The sequence below is a fragment of the Anguilla anguilla genome, chromosome 1 (genome assembly GCF_013347855.1).
Source record: "Anguilla anguilla isolate fAngAng1 chromosome 1, fAngAng1.pri, whole genome shotgun sequence".
Taxonomy (NCBI): domain Eukaryota; kingdom Metazoa; phylum Chordata; class Actinopteri; order Anguilliformes; family Anguillidae; genus Anguilla; species Anguilla anguilla.
Genome location: NC_049201.1, coordinates 70,516,645 through 70,538,706, shown reverse-complemented (window position 1 = coordinate 70,538,706; position 22,062 = coordinate 70,516,645). Strand labels below are relative to the sequence as shown.

The 22,062-nt window shown below is 40.8% G+C and overlaps 1 protein-coding gene across 1 annotated transcript in view; it reads right to left on the bottom strand.

Annotated features, from left to right (window-relative positions):
• Positions 1-6,060: 6,060 nt before the first annotated feature.
• The window catches only part of LOC118220860, a 36,102-nt gene continuing 20,100 nt past the window's right edge, over positions 6,061-22,062 (bottom strand). Inside the window, exon 5 of the mRNA XM_035405228.1 lies at positions 6,061-6,152. The gene's annotated coding sequence lies outside the window, so the exon portion shown is untranslated. The remainder of the gene's footprint in view (positions 6,153-22,062) is intronic.

Here is a 22,062-nt window from a genome sequence, read left to right as displayed (position 1 = left end):
AACCAACTGAACTAAACCTAAAATTATATTTTAGATTTTCCCCCTTATTAGTCGTTTCCAGAAGGAGTAAAAACAATACTGTATACATTTTAGTCTAGTCTACTGTGGTATTAGACAACCAAAGGCTCGAAAAGTCTGTGACTGATTCCAGGTGACACTGTAAGTAGAGGCCCCCTGGTATATGACTGCATGATAAGGCTGTCAAAAGTGCCATGAAATTGAGTTCGATTAGCTTTTGTAATTAGTTAGAGTTCGAATATATTCGAATATCATTTGCCTATAATTCACAAAAATAAGCTGCTTATTTTCGGGCGCAATATGCACGTGACGCACCCTCTAAACTGGCCTGCAAGCGGGCAGTAGAATAGAGGACATCGTTGAACTTTCATACTAGGTTACTACATCTGGGGCCTCATTTATAAAACGTATTTTAGATCAACTTTGTGACGCGTACGTAGAAAATCACGTCAAAGTAGTGATTTATAAAATTTCAACATGACTTGATTTGACCGTGGAAACGGTTGTGGCTCTACGTCATGTCTTCACTTCGCGTATGCACGCAAGTTCATTTTATAAATGACCCCCCTGCAGTTTCTATAGCCTAATGCGCAGATGAATCTGCTCATATCCAGCCAAATGCCTCAAAACTTGTTGGATGTCACCTTGCAGCAGGACAATGGCCCCAAACATACTGTTAAGTCCCAGGCATGTTATACCAGTGAACAGTTAATTATGCATGTTTAAAACAGGAAACAATGCAGACAGACTTTTGTGGTTTTGCATCGTGTAGGATGTTCTCTGTCAAGAGAAGAAGCCTCACACAGCCCCATGAATAATCTACAGCTCCTGTTTAACCACAGCTCCCCCATGTGGTGAGAGAGCAGGAGTTACAGCTGAAAAGCTTGAATGTATTTAAAAATACAGGCACATACACATAAAAATCTCAGAAATATAATGTCAAGCAGGAAATGTGACCATACCTTGTGTGTGTCTCTATACTACTAAAGCAACCAAGGAGCTTTTCAGGGCCAAAAAGTGTAATGTTCTTGACTGGTCAAGTCAAATACCAATGGTGAATCCAGTTAAATACGTGTTTCACTTACTGAAGAAAAGACTGAAGGCAAAGCACACCAGAAATAAATAGGAACTGAAGATGGCTGCAGCACAGGCCTGGCAGAGCATCACCAGGGAAGATATCCAGCATCTAGTGATGTCTGTGGGTTGCGGATTTCAGGCAGTCATCAAATGCAAAGAACTTGCCACAAAGTACTAAATATGGACTATTTCATATTGTGTTGATTTGTCCAGTCACGTTTGCTCTCCTAAAATGGTAGAACTATATATAAAAAGGTCTGTAATTCCTTCATGGATTATTAAATGTCGATGTAAATTATCTGCTGCTGTAACACCTAAATTTCCCCACCTGGGGATTAATAAAGTCTATCTTATCTTACCTCATCTTATCTTATCTTATTAAATATCCTCAAATTAAAGATGATAGTCAATAATTTAATCTCATATTCATTGCTTAATTTCAAATGCAATGCTCTGGACTACATATGACACTCTTGCAAGATTTTCTGCAATTGTAACAGAGTCCTAGAATGCAGAAAGAGATCTCTCGCTAACTATGAATTAAAATTCATATCCCTCATATCCTTGGTGGTTTTATTAATCCCTGTCCCCAGGTAGGTAACCGTGTCCCTAACAGGGAAGTCAGGTATTGTTGAGCCAGGAGAGCATTTCCAAGCCAATGGTGCACATTTTCTCATGTTCACAATCAGATCCCCATGTAGAAAGTAATAGTACACTCAGCACACTTCATATAAACTTTAATAATACTTCAAGTATAAAATAGTATAGTTCAGGTATATTTCGGCATACCATCATTTTACATGGGTGATGAGAACCTTTCAACAGCTTTTAGAGCTTCTTGTACCTGGCTTTCATTTTCTGACTTCGGCAAGAGACGCAGGTGGCTACGTCCGTTTCATAACGTAGAGCTCTGTGTGCAAAAGGGGCAGACCCAGGTAGTGAGGTTCCCACATCAATATGGCTGTGGTTGCAGACAGTTGCTGTTCCAAATTTGGGTGTGGCAATTAGACATTCTCGGCCCCAGGTTACATTTCTGGGAGAGCTTTTTTGAGATTGATCAACACCAGTTTTAGGCCATTTAGCTTTTTTGGCCACAATTTTGGCCACAAGTTTATTTTGAGTTGAAATTTTTGCTCTGTACATACCCCTGCTGCCTGAATAAAACATACATGTCTTTACTATGATGTTATGTCATTAAACTACATTAAGCCTTAGTTTTCACCTAAATTACAACTTTGATGGTTAAAAAAATACTTCCTGATTTATCTTGCACATTCCCCTCTGAATATACTGACTATTTCAGTTTTTCTGTTTAAAATGAACTCATTAAGCACTCTCTTTGGCAGTTTTTCACTTAATTAATTTTTAAAGACTGAATGGATATACATTTTTTTCACCATTACTAAGTCCTATGGTGTCCAGTGTCCAACACATGGGAACACATCCATTTTTTTCCATCAATATCAAATTTTTGTTTTGGCCCCCATAAGCAGTTTTCACATGAGGCCTTTTAGAATGTCCTTTCGTGTTCTTCGTATTTCTTGATTTTCACATGCAAATTGCAAATCCTTAAGACTGAGCTACATTTACAAATGTTTTGAGGTCTGGCGATTTCCTCCTCCTTCTCAGTCTGTCCTAAAGAATAGTTTGCTTCCTGAACTGCATTTTTCACGGCACACTGTATTTTCTTTTATCTCTCTTTCATCTGAACATAAACCTTTTATATCTGCTGGTAACACAGATATAATATCAGCATCTTTTACTCTCCAGATAGCAGAAACAAGATGCACAGTTAGCATCACAGGAATTTATTTTGAGATGAGAAAAAAATTGAACATTTTTAATAATTAATGACTGAATAATTCATCATATAAAACATGAGCTAAGGCAACAAAGTAATTGCCAAAACTGTTCACTTAAGATAAATCCAGCACAGTCTGCACATTTCTCATCAATCAACAGAAAAATTATGAAACATTGTGACAAGTAGCACATTAATTTTGTCTTGCTGCAGAAAAAATGATCTTCAAACGAAATGTGATGTAATAAACATTTAGGAAGCACTGTTCTTACGGAGGCAAATATTTCTGTTAATGTTTCCCCAAAATTAGAAGGTTGGGTAGAAATGACAAACCCTGCAAGTTTACAATGACAGAAACACAGAATTTTCAGAAACCTAATTGACTGCCTGTCTTTGTTTGCCCCTCTTTCCTTCTCCCCACAAGCAGTTCTTGCAGTATCAGCGGGTCTTTCTGTAGGTATCCAAATCTCTGTCTTTCACCCATGCAGTACTCTTTCTTCACATTTGTGTCTCACTTCGCTGTACACCAGTCTGTCTTCCTGACTGTTCTTCTGTCTGCTCTTCTGTCTTTGTCATCTCTGTCTTGGGTTGTTTCTTGATAACCAGAGCATAGGTGATGTCCGAGGACACATCTCTCTGCAAAGACATGCATGGATGTGATTTGTAACTTTAGCTAAATGAAATACTTTATTCTGTTATGGGAGGATGCTGTTCATGTGACAGTACATGTGAAATGCTTACGCAAGAGTTCAGTGTTGGTGACACTTCTGTCGCTGATGGTTCTGAACCTGAAACACAGGGGAGTAACACACCTTTAATTTCTCACACCTCTAATTTCTTTCAGTCACTGCATGTGGTGTTTACCGGCATGTCATTTCTCCTTCAGTGTTAGGGGAGCATGAACAGCATACCTTTGTGCTGGTGGCGGAGACAGTCACAGATGAGCAGGGTGAGAAGGCACACACAGAGCACACAAAAGGCTATTTCACCATATAGGACTCCATTGCACCATTCTGAAAATCACATAGAACCATATTGGACTATTATAGTAGCTATACACAAACATACTGACAATCAAGGCTATTATATTAAATTTACAATGACATATTGTACACATTCATACATTCATTCATAAATTAATTGACATAGAATTATGCAGTATGTTTCAAGTGCAATAACATCCCAAGACAGCAGGTGGCGATGTTGTATTAGATTGTAGTGTGCCATGTTCTCATGCTGGTTGCCTACATCTACCTACATGCGGATGTTTAGCTTTTTAAAAATTAAGATACATAAGTACAGACAGTTAATGTACTTAATTGTTTATTTAAATGATGACTATTCATAACAGGATGTCATTTAGATAGACAGACAGACCGACAGACAGATAGACAAAGTGTGTACTCATACTAACCAGAGTCAGTATGGGTTTGCTGACGGAATGAAAACTTTGGGCTCTGAACAGAGACATTCACCCAAACCTGGACCTCACACCACAATTCTTCATCCATTTTCACCATCTTATCCAAATCCATCCCCATAGGTAGATCATCTGGGGACCATTACTACAAGAGAACAAGCACCAGTCAGAGGACAGATGCGTCTCTCACTGATAGTAACTGGACTGGGCACCTTGTTAATGTGTGGAGTTCATGTAAGGTTAACTCAAGATGACTTAACCCACCCAACCCCTGGTAGGATGAGGCTAATTCTGCCCTGCACTGCGGACTGCAGGTTATAGTTAGGTAATGACAGGTTCAGATTTACGATAGCTATGTTTATGCCTTCACCAACTGACCGACTCAAAAGCCCTCAAATGCATATTTTTATGCAAAATAAGAATAGTCCATTTGAATGCAAAAATTTCCTACTTACCCTCTCTCGGTGTCTGTCATAGACCAGGTCTGGCCAGTTTTTTCCCATGATTCGCGGGTCGACCGCCAGTAGATATTTACCCAGGGGGCACTGAGTCTGGTCACTACACAGCGCAACTCAATGTGCCGTACATCCAGAAGGGCACTCTCTTTAGTCTCATACCTCCATTTAGACATAAACTCTTGACTACTGTTTGGTGTTTGAGCTTCACTCCAATCCAGCTCTGGGCTTCCACCCTCACCCGTCCATTCATTCAGCAAATCTACTTCACTGCTGTTTGTCCAGACATCTGCTCAAAAACAATACAACAGATTAGGGCAAATAAACGTTAAATAATACTCCATCTTTCTATGTTTCCGTATAATTTCAGTGACTACTAATATATAACGAAATGGAGGGACAGAATACAATAGATCAATAAACTACCTGCTGAAAACCTTTTAAATAATTTAAGCACAATGTGCCTTCATGATTGCATAAATACTCCCTACTGTCTAGATGATAGCTCAGTTTATTTTATCACACATGATGAGTGAAACTATAAACTAGCAACAATCATCCTGATTGACAGGTACAGGTCACACTGCATCTTCAGGTGCCAGTAAATGTTGGGTGCATTTATTATCCCCTCAGGGTCACTGTTTTCCCAAAGACCTGCTATAGCCTATGTTTCGGATCTTGCGGCCTACTCTAAGAAAATGACATGCGTGCAACTTTTACATGGATTACTTTCTTAAGATATACTACAAAGTAACATGTCCAGTATTAATTCTCTTAACAAGGTACATTTGGCGCCGGTTTAATTAACACTGAACATTTTACTGTGTAGTTAGCCTGTCATGAGTGAGGCGTGTTTGGCATGTTTTTTTTTTCTTCTTAATTGCTTATAAAGACCATATTCTGAAACATTTAATGATCTAGTTTTATACTCCTAAACGATGTTACACGGCAAAATCACAGTCCTTTCACATCACAGTACTTTAGCCTGCAGCCAAGACCTATTTTCCAATGGAAGTTCTTGTCAGCAGAAGGCCTGTTTGGGGACGGGGTTTCTACTCACCTCCGACCATTAAAAGGGTTCCGTTGTCGTTAAATTGGATGTCGCGTTTGCTGTGCTCTACGCAGTAATATCGACCAGAATCCCCTGGTTCAACCTGAGCAATCGTCAGGAGTACAACGTGAGTGCCATTTAATGTTTTTCTGGCGAATCGGCAGGGCGATTGCTCACATTTATTATCTATAATTTGCAGTGATTCATTCGAGTCCATTCGAACCCAGCGGATAACCTCCTCGTGACAGTTCCGGTTCTTGGAACACTGGCAGCGGAGTGTGACGTCCTTGCCCGTTGTGGCGAATATCAGCGAGCAGGTCACAGAATTGGCTGCAATAAACAGAGATAGATATCAGAAAAGGCACCTACCTCATCTACAATGCCATCTATTCCACCTCTGTTCATCAATGGTCTATTCTTCAATAATGACAAACTGTCACACAGATTCATTCGTGACGTTTTACAGCAGATCTAAACACAGTGGTCTCAAACCGAAACTCCATAACCTCTATTTTCCCGAACCATCCACAGTAAAATGTCCAATGTTAATTCAACAGGAATGTGGGACAAATGTTTTCTGATAAGAGTTAAATCAACACTGTTTGAGTTGAATTAACACTGGACATTGTACTGTGTATTATAAAAAGATTACAAAGCAAGTAGGCCTACCTACACTTCCCGATTCCTTCTACAGTGGAAGGAATCAATTTCAATATACTGAACTGAATATACCTTACCAAAAAATACGTCAGGCTCAGGTGTAATTGCGAAAATGATAATAGGCCTATACCTTTTGTCCAGATGAGATTAAAACAGTAGTCCAAATATTATTCTCTTGTATATACAGTCACAAATTTTGGGATGATCTTCATGAATAGTTGAAAACTAACATAATTAATTTCTCTGATGAAAACATAATAATCTGTTAATTTCATTATTCTATTAAACAATGTTGTTCTGATGGGTGAAATTCTTATCAACAAAGCAAAATGTTAAAGACTTCGCCTAACTTTTACATTATTCATAATGAACTGTTTGATTGTTTACATATGGAATATATGAAAAGGAAGAATGCAAAAAGACTCCGGTAAGAGCTACGACATTCTTGATCCCTAACTGTGACACACGTTGTCTTGTATTGTCACTTCTTTCTATCTCGCTTCAGTGGAATTTTATTTAATTTTACTTTTTACGTACTTATGTACATTCCTTGTTATGCCCTTGCTTTTTACATACAAACTTGTAGAACGATATCGAATATGCCTATTTGTTTCTAAATTATTTGTACAATTAAAAATTACGAAGACTCCGATAATTGACAATGGCAGAAAATAGTTTAGGCATACCTAAAACTGTACAAATATCTCATACATTTAACGTGTTTTTATTATTATTTTATAAATAAGAACACATTCACATCGTATTTTATTTCACATTATTTATATTATTAAAATAATTAATAAAATTACTCACTGCAGGACAGCACGAAGAGCAGGAGACAGAGAACATGTGGCATGTCTGCAGAACAGAGTGGTTTGATTTCACCTGACGACTGACCGCTTACAGATAAGGAACGTGCTTGCGGGCCAAGTTCAGTCTCGCCTTCTCGCGCAATAATTGCAAGGTCGAGTTCCCATTCGGAATGGACCATACGTTCTCCACACAAAGCATGACCGTTTCATAGCCATTAAATGACTCGAAACTACAAAACCACTCAAAACTGACCTGAACTCGGCTGACTAAATAGAACCACTTCAACGCAAGGCGGTGTCACCACCTACATGCTGCAACTTTAACCGTTTACCCACGAACAACATCTAGGCTGGGGTTTTTTATTTTTTAAAGATCTTTTTGACCTTTACTTAAAACAACAAACGCCTGTCCAAATTCCATCCATGATCAACCCAGCAGTTATTTATTTGTGCGTAGAACAGACATACGGGTGAGCGTAACTCCATACATGTAGGCTACATAAAAAAGATAACGGCTTCTTTGCTTCTAATCGAAAACAGTTATGTTAGAGTAGTAACGCAATGTACAGTCACATGCGAAATATTTGTATTTTACTGCTTAAGTGTTTCAGTGGTATATTTTTCCGGTATAGTATAACATTACTTTATACATTACTTTAACAGACTTTACTAAACTGCTTGTCTTTGGACTGTGAAAAAAGTATTTTTGCTCAAACCAAATGATCAAATAAATTACAATACGTTCGTGTACCTGCACTCACATGAGCACCTCACTCTAGCCAGTCCTTTTGTTCTTTTAAATGGCTGGCAGCTTCAATGAGAGCTCACATATATACACATTCAACTTAATACATGAAGTGATTTTATGTTGGACTACAATTGGCCACTATGGTCCCTAAGCTTATCAAAACAATGATGACAATAGACCTTGATGAAGAGACTCAGTGCCATCATTCAGCCAAATCTTGTCACCAGTGACTTTGAGTGTGTGTGAAGGTAGTGGTCCACTTCCGTTTCTTGACTACCTGAAAGTGTTGTTGCCTGTACACAGTTATAATTAGAAATGTTTCCATGGTCTGGCACAGCACCACAGCCTTGACCACAGAATGTAAAAGAAACAGATAAAAGAAATAGACAGTTTGAAACTAATTTTTTCCAGTCATTATGATCTCCTCCAGTCAAGCTTTTTATTTAATTCAGTTGCAACAAGTAAAATATAACGTGCAACACAATTGTACAATATATACATTTAACAGAAAAGTAGGCTAATAAAACAATCAAATCAAATCATTCAAACTTAATTCTATGTAATAGCATTACTTTACATTACAGGCATTTAGCAGACACTCTTATCCAGAGCGACTTACACAACTTTTACATAGCATTTTACATTGTATCCATTTATACAGCTGGATATATACTGAAGCAATTTCGGTTAAGTACCTTGCTCAAGGGTACAAGAGCCGTGTCCTTACCCGGGAATCGAACCTACGACCTTTCGGTTACAAGCCCAGTTCCTTACCCACTGTGCTACACTCCGTATCAGATTGTAAAATTGGACAGAAAGATTTGGTCTTCTTCCAATAACAGAGGGGTACCAACATAAAAATAAAAATATATCTCCAGTGGTTAGTAAAGAACATAATGAAGCTGCAGAGCATTATCCTCTAAACATTCAAGTACAAGTTTAGAGGGCCAAAATATGGAACAAAAAAAAATGTAATCGGTAAACTATGATGTCATGACTCTTCACCATACACAAATAAGTAGTTTGTTATTTATTCATTCAAAAATAAATGAATAAATAAAACTCCTTCAAGCCCCATTGCATTTTATGCAGTCAACAGATGCTCTTGTCAGACGAAATGACTTTCTGTGAACACTCAATCCATTTTTACAGCTGGATGTGTACTGAAACAGTGCTGGCATATTGTGCCAAAGTACAGTGGTAGAGTCCCATTGCGGAATGAAACCTACAACCCCTGAGTTTCAAATCCAGCTTCCTAACATATGCCACTCATTTAGATCCTGTCAGTGCTGTCCATTCCCTGAGAGAGGGGGAGTGGGAAGAGAGAGAGAGAGAAAGAGAGGGGGGGGGGGAGTGAGAGGGAGAGATTTTTTAAAAGAGGAAATACTAATAGTTGTGGAATAAATATTCCATGTGATATTATGGACAAAATGCTAAATGACTTTGAAAGAGTTCAGTTACTGAAAGCACATTCTTCCCTCCAGCATTATACTTGATATATTTCAGGAGACAGTTGTATTGAATATCTGACCTGTGCTATAGGGCTCTGCCTCCTCCGTCTCCAGGCCCACAGCCCACTGGCTGTCACAGTCACCAGCAGCAGCACCACAGCCAGGGGAGACAGGTACAGCAGCAGCTGGCACTGATCCTTGCCTGAAGCAGCGTCCCAATATGACAAAACAACTTATAATTACACACAGACTCTGAGAATGAGTGTTATAGATCCTGGATAGTCTTGTATCTTTGATGGAGGTACAGAGACTGCAGGCAAACAACATGAGGGAGGTCTGGGATGGTGTGAGAACCCTCACAGGCTACAAAGCGAAGAGCAGTGTAGAGGGGGGGACAGTGGAGAAGGCGAACGAGCTCAACAATTTTTTCAACCGGTTCGACCGGTCCCCTCCACCCATCCCCCACCCCCCTCTAACCAACTCCAGAGCTGACCCCTCTTCCCTGCCCACCTCCCATCCCCCTCCCTGCATCACTGCGGACCAGGTCAGGAGTGAACTGAGGAAGGTTCGCCCCAGGAAAGCAGCTGGCCCGGACAAGGTGTGTCCCAGGCTGTTAAAGACCTGCGCCGCTGAACTGGGGGAGCCTCTACAGTACGTCTTCAACCTCAGTTTACAACTAGGGAGAGTGCCCACCCTGTGGAAGACATCCTGCATCGTTCCGGTTCCGAAAAAGAACCGGCCAAGTGAGATGAATGACTACAGACCGGTGGCACTCACATCACACATCATGAAGACACTGGAGAGGCTCCTCCTCAACCTCCTCAGGCCTCAGGTGCAGCATGCTCAGGACCCGCTACAGTTTGCATATCAGACAGAAGTTGGGGTGGAGGATGCTATCCTCCACCTCCTGCATCGGGCCCACTCGCATCTGGACAAGGGAAGTGGCACGGTCAGGATTTTGTTTCTGGACTTCTCGAGTGCCTTCAATACCATCCAGCCCCTTTTGCTTCAAGACAAACTGGCTAGGATACGAGTGGACCCCCGCTTGGTGTCATGGATTACCAACTACCTCACAGACCGGTCACAGTATGTCAGGTTGAAGGACATCACATCTGACACTGTGGTCAGCAGCACAGGAGCACCCCAAGGGACTGTGCTGGCTCCTCTACTCTTCACCCTATACACTTCGGACTTCAGCTATAACTCTGAGTTGTGTCACATTCAGAAGTTTGCTGATGACACGGCCATCATGGGGTGTATTAGGGGGGAACGGGAGGAGGAGTATAGGAGTCTGGTGAGGGACTTTGTCATCTGGTGCCACACTAATCACCTGCAGCTCAACACCTCAAAAACAAAAGAACTGGTCATAGACTTTGGAAAGTCCAGACCACGCCCCCATCCAGTCCAAATTGAGGGGGTTGAAGTTGAGGCTGTGGGCAGCTACAGGTACCTAGGGCTGGTGCTGGATGACAAGTTGGACTGGTCCAACAACACTGACAATCTCTATAAGAAGGGCCAAAGCAGACTGTACTTCCTGAGGAGGCTGCGATCGTTTAACATCTGCAGGAAACTCCTGTGGATGTTTTACCAGTCGGTAATAGCCAGCGTCCTGTTCTATGCTGTAGTGTGCTGGGGGGGCAGCACATCAAAGAGGGACTCCTCCAGGCTGGACAAGCTGATCAGGCGGGCCGGCTCTGTGGTCGGCGTGAAGCTGGACTCCCTGGTGACAGTGGCGGAAAAGAGGACTCTAGAAAAACTGCTGGCAATTCTGGACAATACCAGCCATCCCCTGCACACTGTCATCAGCAACCAGAGAAGTATGTTCAGCGACAGGCTGCTGCTCCCGAGGATCAACACGAACAGACTGAAAAATTCCTTTGTTCCCCGTGCCATCAGACTGCACAACTCCAAAGTTGGAAGGGAGAGGAGGGGGTGGGGGAGGATAGGTTAGGTCTGAGGTCTGAGGAAGTAGAGTTAGGCCTGATCACCTGAACATCATCATCATCACACTGAACAGTCTCATTATTTATTGTTTACTACCTATTTAATTAAACTGGAACAACCGCTGCTATTTTATATAACCGCTGCTACTTTATTCTTTATTTATTTTCTTTATTTATTTTATGTATATTGTTACTATCTCTATGTTTGATATTTGATGTGTGATGTTTAATTTGTTAACTTTTTGACTTATGGTGCTGTACTCACTGGAAACCTGAATTTCCCTAAGGGAACTTCCCTACGGGATCAATAAAGTTTCTATCTATCTATCTATCTATCTATAATACTTAACTTAAGATTTGGAACATCTTAATTAAAATTTGTGTATGTATTATGCAGAACTCAATATATTACCCTGGCTAAGTTTGGCAACTTGATTAAAATCATAGGCTACTGGGACCATAAAAGCCACTTTTCCACCGCATGGTACCGGCTCAACTCTACTAGACTCAACTCAACTCTACTCGCTTTTGGTACCAGGTACTTAGTTTTCCACTGCAGATAGTACCCCCGTCAATGTAGCTGGTCGTCTGGTCGTCATAGCAACGCCACATGACACTGGCATTTCTGACCAATCAGTGGTCTGCTGTGTTTCACGTCACCTTTTGGTATCACCTCGGAACCTTGACGGAGGTGATACCAAAAAAAGTACCAGGTACCAGGTACTATCCACAACTTTTGCCCGATGGAAAACCACAAAAGGCAAGTAGAGTCGAGTCCAGTTGAGCCGGTACCATGCAGTGGAAAAGCGATTAAATAGGCAAAAATAATGCACTACACCGTGAAGCTACTTACAATTGTTACATTTAAAATTTTGGGGAGAGTTGGCTAATAACCAGACAATTATGATAAGTGAAAGGGAGACAGAACATGAGAAGATAAAGCATAAAACAGGGAGAAAAAAAACATTTTCTTACTATCTTGCATGACCCGGGTTCGAATAATGACTCCAGTGCTGTGCCTACATACACAGTTCAAACCATGGATCCTGTCTTTCAAAGAGAGGATGGAGGACTGTATGAATGCGCCGTGCTCATCTACAAAAGTTTTAGCTTTGGCCTCCGACAACGTCAGCCCGTCTTTGGTATCATCTGTTTCCCACTGAGGATCACTCCAGTGTGGACCCCCGCCTTTCAATTCACATAGAATGGTTCCTGTGTGACCGAGGAACACGCGCATTGCAGGGAGGCTCTTGGGATCTGAGGAGAAAGAGAGACGGGATGTATAGCAGAATGGGTCTCATGAAACCACAATGGGAAATTAAAATTACATGCCCGGTCATCACCGTAAATGAGGACCTGTTCTCAACTGACCTACCTGGTTAAATAAATCTAATTATAACCTGACATTGATTGGTGGACACACTTAGGGAAAGTTATGCCTCCTGTTTCAAGCATTTGCTGAACTGATAACCTTCACTCACATAGCAGAGTTAAGCCGCGTTTCCACCGCAGGAACTATACCCCGGAACTAGGAACCTTTTGAGGAACTCAGTGCGTTTCCACCGCAGGAACTAGGGTCTAAATGTAGTTCTGGGGGCTTTGTTTTACCCCCCAAAACGTTCCTGCTCGGGGGGTAGTACTTTCCGAAAGTACAGGAACCTTTTGGGTGGAGCTTGCAGCTCTGAACATTTCTGATTGGTCGAGTACTCGTAGCATTTGTGTTGTATTTATTTTCCGCCATTACCCGCCATGTTTGAAAATATGCAGCGGCAAACCAATTTATTTTCATAATAACTTCAAATCAAACTTGTATGTTATGCGGCGCAGTAGCCTACTTTTGGTTATAGCCTGTCGACGTCTTGGAATTATAACGTGTGCTCTTCTGTTCTTTTCTTGCTTTAGTATTCGTTTTATAAAATGCTAAGCATTCGTGCTGGGACAGCATATTACGTAGGCTACCAAAACATTCAAACGGATTAATTCGGTTGCTGAATATTTTCTTCCGGATTTTCTTTGTTAGCCCGTTGTAATTGACTCAAAACGTTTGATACAGTTATGTGAGGTATGCGGTAGTTCTGCATAATTAACATTGGTGATACAGTACAAGCAAACTGGAAATCACCTTCCGCACTTTTTATCCGGGTAAAATAACAGGTTAATTCTTGTAATCTTCCCTTTAGCTTTTTCAGACTTCCGTAATTTTACTCAATTTTACTGCCATTTTTCAATTCCACGAAAAGACCAGGAAGACTATGGACTCATTTATGGTGCATGGTTCGCATCTGGAGGGCACACTTCGCTGCTCGGCTAGCAGTAACTTCGAAGGAAAGCAAACGGTGGCTGTACCACTACTAATTTACATTTTCACGCAAGTCCGAGTTTTCGTTCTATTCTTGTCATTTTGCGATTAGCCTATATGGAATTGACGACGAGAAAGTAATAAAACAGCAAATTGTTTACAACGTGTGCATGTTTTCTGCTGTTAATGAATGTGTTTGAGAGGATATATGAAAATCAATAAATACAAAAGTAACCATATATAGTCATTGTTGGTAACCCGTTGTATATAAGTGGAATAAACCCCTCCGGGCTGTCCCGGTTATTAGAAAATAATGTAGGCTACTTCGGTGGTAGTATGGGGTTACAGAAGAAATCATATGACAGATGGACCGGCGACAACGTCAGTGGGCTAATTTGCCTAATCTTCGCGGTACTTTAGACCCCGGTGGAAACGCAGACAACCATTGGCTGAAGGAACCTTTTAGTTCCTGGTAAAGTAGTTCCTGGGACTGAAAGTTCCGGGTAATTTTGGTGGAAACGCGGCTTTAGATTAATAACCACATAGTTGTTTGACCTTACAGTTGAGAACCACGTTTCTGTACAGATTTTCTTCCATAGCCATTTTCATTGTCTATCTTACAAAACGTATTGAGGTAGGAATGAAACTTCCCACAATCCGATGGCATAACTATTTATCTTTATGAATAAAACAAAATTGAAAACCAGGTAATAAAGTGTTATCCAAATCACTCAGCACGCTCAATAATTCAACAAGACAAGGGAGCGATCAAAAACAAATAGTCACTGACAGCTGAACTGTAATCAATAACTGAGAATATTGAGGCCATGTTTAATGAGTTGTCTTGTGTGTTCTCTGAAACTGTTTTTATTTATGTGTCCACTAGGGATGAAAGCACAGATGCACATTTGAAAGCTTTCTTCTTGGTCAGGCAAAACTGGCTATTTTGAAGAGCCACAAAGATTCTGTGGTACAAACGGCAGAGTTTGATTTTGTTGTAATGTTCAGGATTAATTTGTGCCAGAGTAAAACTGGAGTTTATTTATGATAAGCTTCAACTGGAGATGTTCAAAACTATCTGGGGTGTTGGGGGTGTTGTGTGTTCAGTAACTGGGGGAGAATAGCAAATGGGGTGGTGAAGAATGTGACTAAATTCAATTAGATTTTATTTATATTTTTATTATTTTTTCCCTCTTTTGTTTCTGTTGAATCTTTGAAGCACTTATTGTTGGACAACTGAATTTTGCATTTGTGGTTGGATGAAAGGAAGACTACTCAATCAAATATTTTAGCTCTGCCTCAAACTCAGTTGTCTTTGAAGTCGAATGGTGTCAAATTTGTTTCCCAGTTTGAGAAATCTTATCAAATGAATGTAGATATTGTGAGATTTCTGTTTTTGAAACTCGTAGGGTTCACATTACAAAGAGCCAAATATCCATGAACAGAACAAACCAGTTATACAGTGCACACTGCTTATAGGCTGCTCGCTATAATATGATTAAATGGTGAAATCAGAATTTTCCAAATACAAGATGCAGAGTGTAGTCTATTCACAGTGACTTTTGATAGGTTCAGCTTCAACAATGTCCTCGTGGCAATGATAGCCGAGACTTTGTTCTGCTGTGTTTTAAAAACACTCACAGAAAAAAGTATGAAAGAGTGCATGAAAAGATACCAACGCTTGCAACTGAGGTGGTACAGGTGCATCAAATTGTATCCATATCAAGTTGTATCAAAACATCATTCGTTTGTACCTTTTTGCTTGTAAAGGCTGGCCTACTCAGTACCCAACATGGGTGTCAACATTTGGGAAATTTGTTCCTTAAAGAACAAAAATGTTGCCTACCGCCACTGAATTGACCCTTTCCACTGCTCTTAATCTATCCGCAATCCTGCATGGCGGGGCGTTGCTGTTTCTTATTGTAGGTGTATATATATATATATATACATATACACACACCAATCAGCCACAACATTTAAACCACCTACCTAATAATGTGTAGGTCCCCCTCATGCCGCCAAAACAGCTCTGACCCGTCGAGGCATGGATTCCACCTCTGAAGGTGTCCTCTGGTATATTTGGATTTCTGTATATATTTGTATCTACTGTATATTTGTATCTAATATTTTGTATCTATTGTAAATTTGTATCTGATTGTGTTACTTTGTTGTCTTTGATGCTGCAACAGTGCAAATTCCCCCCGGGGATCAATAAAGTACACTACTATTACTACTACTTATTACATTAATTGTTTTTTATTACATAAAAAAAATTGAAATGGATTACATTATTGGGAATTATTACACTATGTTTATTACATTATTAGTTGCTACAGGGATATTAAAAGCTAAGATATTGTTGGAGGGTGAATTATTTCCATATGATTTTAAAAACTCTTGACGGGTCAGAGCTGTTTTGGCGGTTTTTCACGAGGGGGACCTACACAATATTAGGCAGGTGGTTTTAATGTTGTGGCTGTTCGGTGTGTATATATATATATATATATATATATATATATATATATATATATATATATATAACTCCTATACACAGATAATTGTTATCAGATCGACCTTCGGGTTTACAAAAATTGCAATCCGTAATATCGCAGAAATGTTGATCTATACAAAGACAATTTTGCGGGAGAATCCCCAACGTAATTCTGCCATGGCATGCACTTGTATCTTACCTATTACGGCTACAACTGTGGAGGAACCCAGTTTCAAGTTTTCTTCAGAAAGCACCGCGGCGAAGCTGCGTCCGGAGTCGCCAATTGTTGCACTGGAAACGGTTAGCTGCGCATCCTTAGAGTTCACGCGAAGCTCTCCCCTGTAACGACCGTCCTTTAACTTGTATGTGTAGAAATTAGTTATTTGCTCCATCTTTCCACTCGGTCTCAGACGGTACCAGCTGACGGATGTGTCATAAAGCGTTATTTCTTTGACACGGCTGTGGATGGTCACACTTTGCCCTATGTCCTTGAATACTATAGGATCAGCAGTTTCTAAGGGACAGAAAACGGAGTTAAACATGATCCATCTTCACGTACTTGCATACGACGACAATAATAATAATAATAATAATAATAATAATAATAATAATAGCAAATACTCACGGTACTTGAGGATAATCAGCAAAACTATGAATAACGAAATCATGATGAGATTAAATGTAATGAACTGTTTCAAACCTTGCCAAAACCAAAAAAGAGAAAAATATCTCACCATCACACACCCACCCACAGTGTATATGTTTGTGTGTGTGTGTGAGAGAGAGCAAGAGAGAGAGAGAGAGAGAGAGAGAGAGAGAGAGAGAGAGAGAGAGAGAGAGAGAGAGAGATTCTCGCTCTCTGCATGCACATTTGTGCAGTGGAAACTAACTTGGATGGAAACTTACTTCATAGGGTAACTTCATCTACTGAGTGCCAAAGATTTTGGTGCATGACTCTCAATTATCAGCAAATCCAGTTATAAAATGTTGTCATATTTCATATTAGATATGAATTGACATTCATAAGATGTACTGTTTATGTTTTGTTTTGGTTATCTGGCTGATATCAACATTCAATGACTGTTAATGTGAGTGCATGTGATAAATATATTGTATAATGTATGTGCGATTCTTCATCAAAGGGTTTTATTATATACCAACAAAAATACTTAGTTTTACTTTTTATTACACGCAATCAGTTCTTTTAAATTAAAATATGCATTTATTGATCATTTTCAGAATAATCTTGTTACTAGTGTCTATGTTGTGTAATCAGTGAGGTAGTCTTGGAAATTTACAAAGACAATCAGACAACGTAACTGAGCATTGCATAACTGTTAACAACACATTGCTATATACACCAGCTTCATGTTAATGATCAGTTGTGTTAATAGTGCTGTTGAAAGCTATTTAAAGGATACAGCCTATTTTCTAAAATGTTCACTCTCAAGTTTACAGGAATGACTTGATTTATTTAATGACTCTGATTAAAATGACTCTGATTAAAAAGCTCAGTCGTATGCTACATGTTTATACTAACAATACTGTCTGTATTCACACTGTGGCCTATAGATTCTATAGATTCCACCGCAGGAACTTTACCCCGGAACTAGGAACCTTTTGAGGAACTCAGTGCGTTTCGACCGCAGGAACTAGGGTCTAAATTAAGGTCCGGGGACTTTATTTTACCCCCAAAAAAGTCCCTGCTCGGGGGGTAGTACTTTCCAAAAGTACTGGAACCTTTGGGGTGGGGTGCAAGCACTGAAAATTTCTGATTGGTCGACTACTTGCAGTGTTTTATTTCAACCGCCATTTTTAAAAATCTGCAGCCGCAAACCGATTTATTTTCATAATAACTTGAAATCAAACTTGTATGTTATGCGGCGCAGTAGCCAACGTCTTGGAATTATAACGTGTGCTCTTCTGTTCTATTCTTGCTTTAGTATTCGTTTTATAAAATGCTAAGCATTCATGCTGGGACAGCATATTATGTACCAAAATATTCAAACGGTTTAATTCGGTTGCTGAATATTTTCTTCCGGATTTTCTTTTTTAGCCCATTGTAATTGACTTAAAACGTTTTGATACAGTTATGTGAGGTATGCGGTTATGCGTAATTTACATTAGTGATACAGTAAAAGCAAACTGGAAATCACTTTCCGCACTTTTTGTCAGGGTAAAATAACAGGTTAATTCTAGTAGGCTAATCGTCCCTTTAGCTTTTTCAGACTGCCGTAATTTTACTCTGCCATTCTTCAATTCCACAAAAAGACCAGGAAGACTATGGACTAATTTATCAGAATCAGAATCAGAATCAGAATCAGAATCGGGTTTATTGCCAAGTAGGTTTACACATACAAGGAATTTGTTTTGGTCAGGTGGTGCGTAACAGTGAACATAAAATAAGATAAATAGAGTAAGATGAACAATAGTGCAGTAAAAAACATAACAGACATAACATAACATAACATAAACATAGTGCAAAACAATAACAATAGTGCAAGGGGATAAAGTGGTTTTAAGTACAGGTGCTGTCTGTTGGTGTCCGTGGGGGTCAGGATAACAGTACAGTGACAGTGGCATCAGTGGGGGTCCCGGGCCTTGTTGATAAGGCCAGCTGCAGTCGGGAAAAAACTGTTCTTATGACGTGAGGTTTTGGTCCTGATGGACCGCAGCCTCCTGCCGGAGGGGAGTGTTTGCAAGAGTTTGTGTCCAGGGTGGGAGGGGTCGGCCACAATCTTTCCTGCCCGCCTCAGGGCCCTGGAGGTGTGCAGGTCCTGGAGGGATGGCAGATTGCAGCCAATCACCCTCTCAGCGGCGCGAATGATACGCTGCAGTCTGCCCTTGTCCTTGGCAGTGGCAGCAGCGTACCAGATGGTGATGGAGGAGGTGAGGATGGACTCAATGATGGCAGTGTAGAAGTGCACCATCATTGTCATTGGCAGGTTGAACTTCTTCAGCTGCCGCAGGAAGTACATCCTCTGCTGAGCCTTCTTAGTGAGGGAGGTGATGTTCAGCTCCCACTTGAGGTCCTGGGTGATGATGGTGCCCAGGAAGCAGAAGGACTCCACAGTGTCGACTGGGGAGTCATGCAGGGTGATGGGGGCGGGTGGGGCTGCGTTCCTTCTGAAGTCCATTACCATCTCTACTGTCTTTAGGGCGTTGAGCTCCAGGTTGTTATGGCTGCACCAGGACACCAGATGTTCAATCTCTCTCCTGTAGGCAGACTCATCCCCACCAGAGATGAGTCCAATGAGAGTGGTGTCGTCTGCAAACTTCAGGAGCTTGACTGACTGATGACTGGAGGTGCAGCTATTGGTATACAGGGAGAAGAGTAGAGGAGAAAGGACGCAGCCTTGAGGGGAGCCGGTGCTGATGGTCCGGGAGTCGGAGACGTGTTTCCCCAGCTTCACGTGCTGCTTCCTGTCAGACAGGAAGTCGGTGATCCACCTGCAGGTGCAGTCAGGCACGTGCAGCTGGGAGAGCTTGTCCTGTAGTAGAGCCGGGATGATGGTATTGAAGGCGGAGCTGAAGTCCACAAACAGGATCCTGACATAGGTTCCTGCAGTGTCCAGGTGCTGGAGGATGAAGTGGAGGGCCATGTTTACAGCATCGTCCACAGACCTGTTGGCTCTGTATGCGAACTGCAGGGGGTCCAGGAGTGGGTCCGTGATGGTTTTGAGGTGGGACAGTACAAGGCGCTCAAAAGACTTCATTACCACAGAGGTCAGGGCGACGGGTCTGTAGTCATTGAGTCCTGCGGTCCTTGTTTTTTTGGGGACGGGGATAATGGTAGAGGTCTTGAAGCAGGCTGGTACGTGGCATGTCTCCAGTGAGGTGTTAAAAATGTCTGGTCCATGGTCCATGGTTCGCATCTGGAGGGCACACTTCGCTGCTCGGCTAGCAGTAACTTTGATGGAAAGCAAACGGTGGCTGTACCACTGCTAATTTAAATTTTCACGCAAGTCCGAGTTTTCATTCTATTCTTGTCATTTTGCGATTAGCCTATATGGAATTGACGATGAGAAAGTAATCAATTCAACAGCAAATTGTTTACAATGTGTGCATGTTTTCTGCTGTTGTTGCCAGTTATATTGGAAATGCGAATGCATTCTGTCGCCTCGGATGTCAAGACATGAAAGTGAACGTTCGCATAAAAACATAATGAATGTGTTTGAGAGGACATATAAAACAGTTACAATCTGACTATCTGCCTGTTATATCCTATTTGTTGCATAACAACGGTCCAAGTCGAACTACCAACGACAGTTTTGCTTGACAACGGTAAAATATGCCCAAATGGCCGCGGAAGAATATTTCAATTTCAGGTGAATAAGTCGATAAAAATCAATAAATACTAAAATAACCATATATAGTCATTGTTGGTAACCCGTTGTATAAGTGGAATAAACCCCTCCGGGCTGCCCCGGTTATTAGAAAATAATGTAGGCTACTTCGCTGGTAGTATGGGGTTACAGAAGAAATCATACGACAGATAGACCGACAACGACGTCGCTTTTTCATACGTCAGTGGGCTAATTTGCCTAATCTTCGCGGGTCTTTAGGCCGCGGTGGAAACGCAGACAACTGAAGGAACCTTTTAGTTCCTTGAAAAGTAGTTCTTGGGACTAAAAGTTCCGGGTACTTTGGGTGGAAACGTGGCTTTAGACAACCAAAGGCTCGAAAAGTCTGTGACTGATTCCAGCTGACATTGTAAGTAGAGGCCCCCTGGTATATGACTGCATGAGCAAGCTTCCTGTTATGTATATCATTAATAAATGTTACATTATTACATCATGCTAATACCATTGATTTCTGAATGTAGAGAAGAATAAGGTGGGCCCGTTGCCATATTTGGACCAGACTTTTTTCATTGTGGAAAAAAAACTGTTGAACTGTTTTCAACTGTTGAACAGGTCAAGGAAACTCTACAGGATGTTGGTATAGATGTGTCAAAGGCTATCATAAAGAGAAGACTACACCAGCATAACCTCAGATGGTTCACCAAAAAATGCAAACCACCAGTAAACCTCAAAAACAGAATAGCCGGGTTAGATTTTTCTAAAAGTACATTAAAAACTGTAGAGTTCTGGAATAAATTCTTATGGATAGATGAGGCAAACGAGACGAGTATGAACATGTACCAAGCTGAAAGAAAGATGAAAGTGTGCAGAAAGGAAGGAACCCCCTCATCTGTGAAACAAGATGGCCGTAGTGTATGGCTTGGGCATGTATGGCTGCCAGTGGAACTGGTTTAGTTGTCCTCATTGATGATGTGGCTGCTGATGGCAGTGGCAGGATGGATTCTAAAGTGTTGAATATCTGAAGTGTACAGAAACATCTTATCTGCTCAGATCCGGCCAAATGCCTCAAAATTTATTGGACGTCACCTTGCAGCAGGACAATGGCCCCAAATATACTGTTAATTTGTTAATATACTGTTAATGTTAATATACTATTTCATATTGTGTTGATTTGTCCAGTCACGTTTGCTCTCCTAAAATGGTAGAATTATATATAAAAAGGTCTGTAATTCCTTCATGGATCATTAGATGTGGATGTAAATTATCTGCTGCTGTAACACCCAGATTTCCCCACCTGGGGATTAATACAGTCTATCTTATCTTATTTTATCTCATCTCATTAAATATACTCAAATTAAAGATAATAGTCAGGAATTTAATCTCATATTCATTGCTTTATTTCAAATCCAATGCTCTGGAGTACAGATCCTTGAGTGTCCTTGAGCAAGACACCTAACCCCCTAACCTCTACCCCCTAACTGCTCTGGCGAATGAGAGGCATCAATTGTAAAGCGCTTTGGATAAAAGCGCTA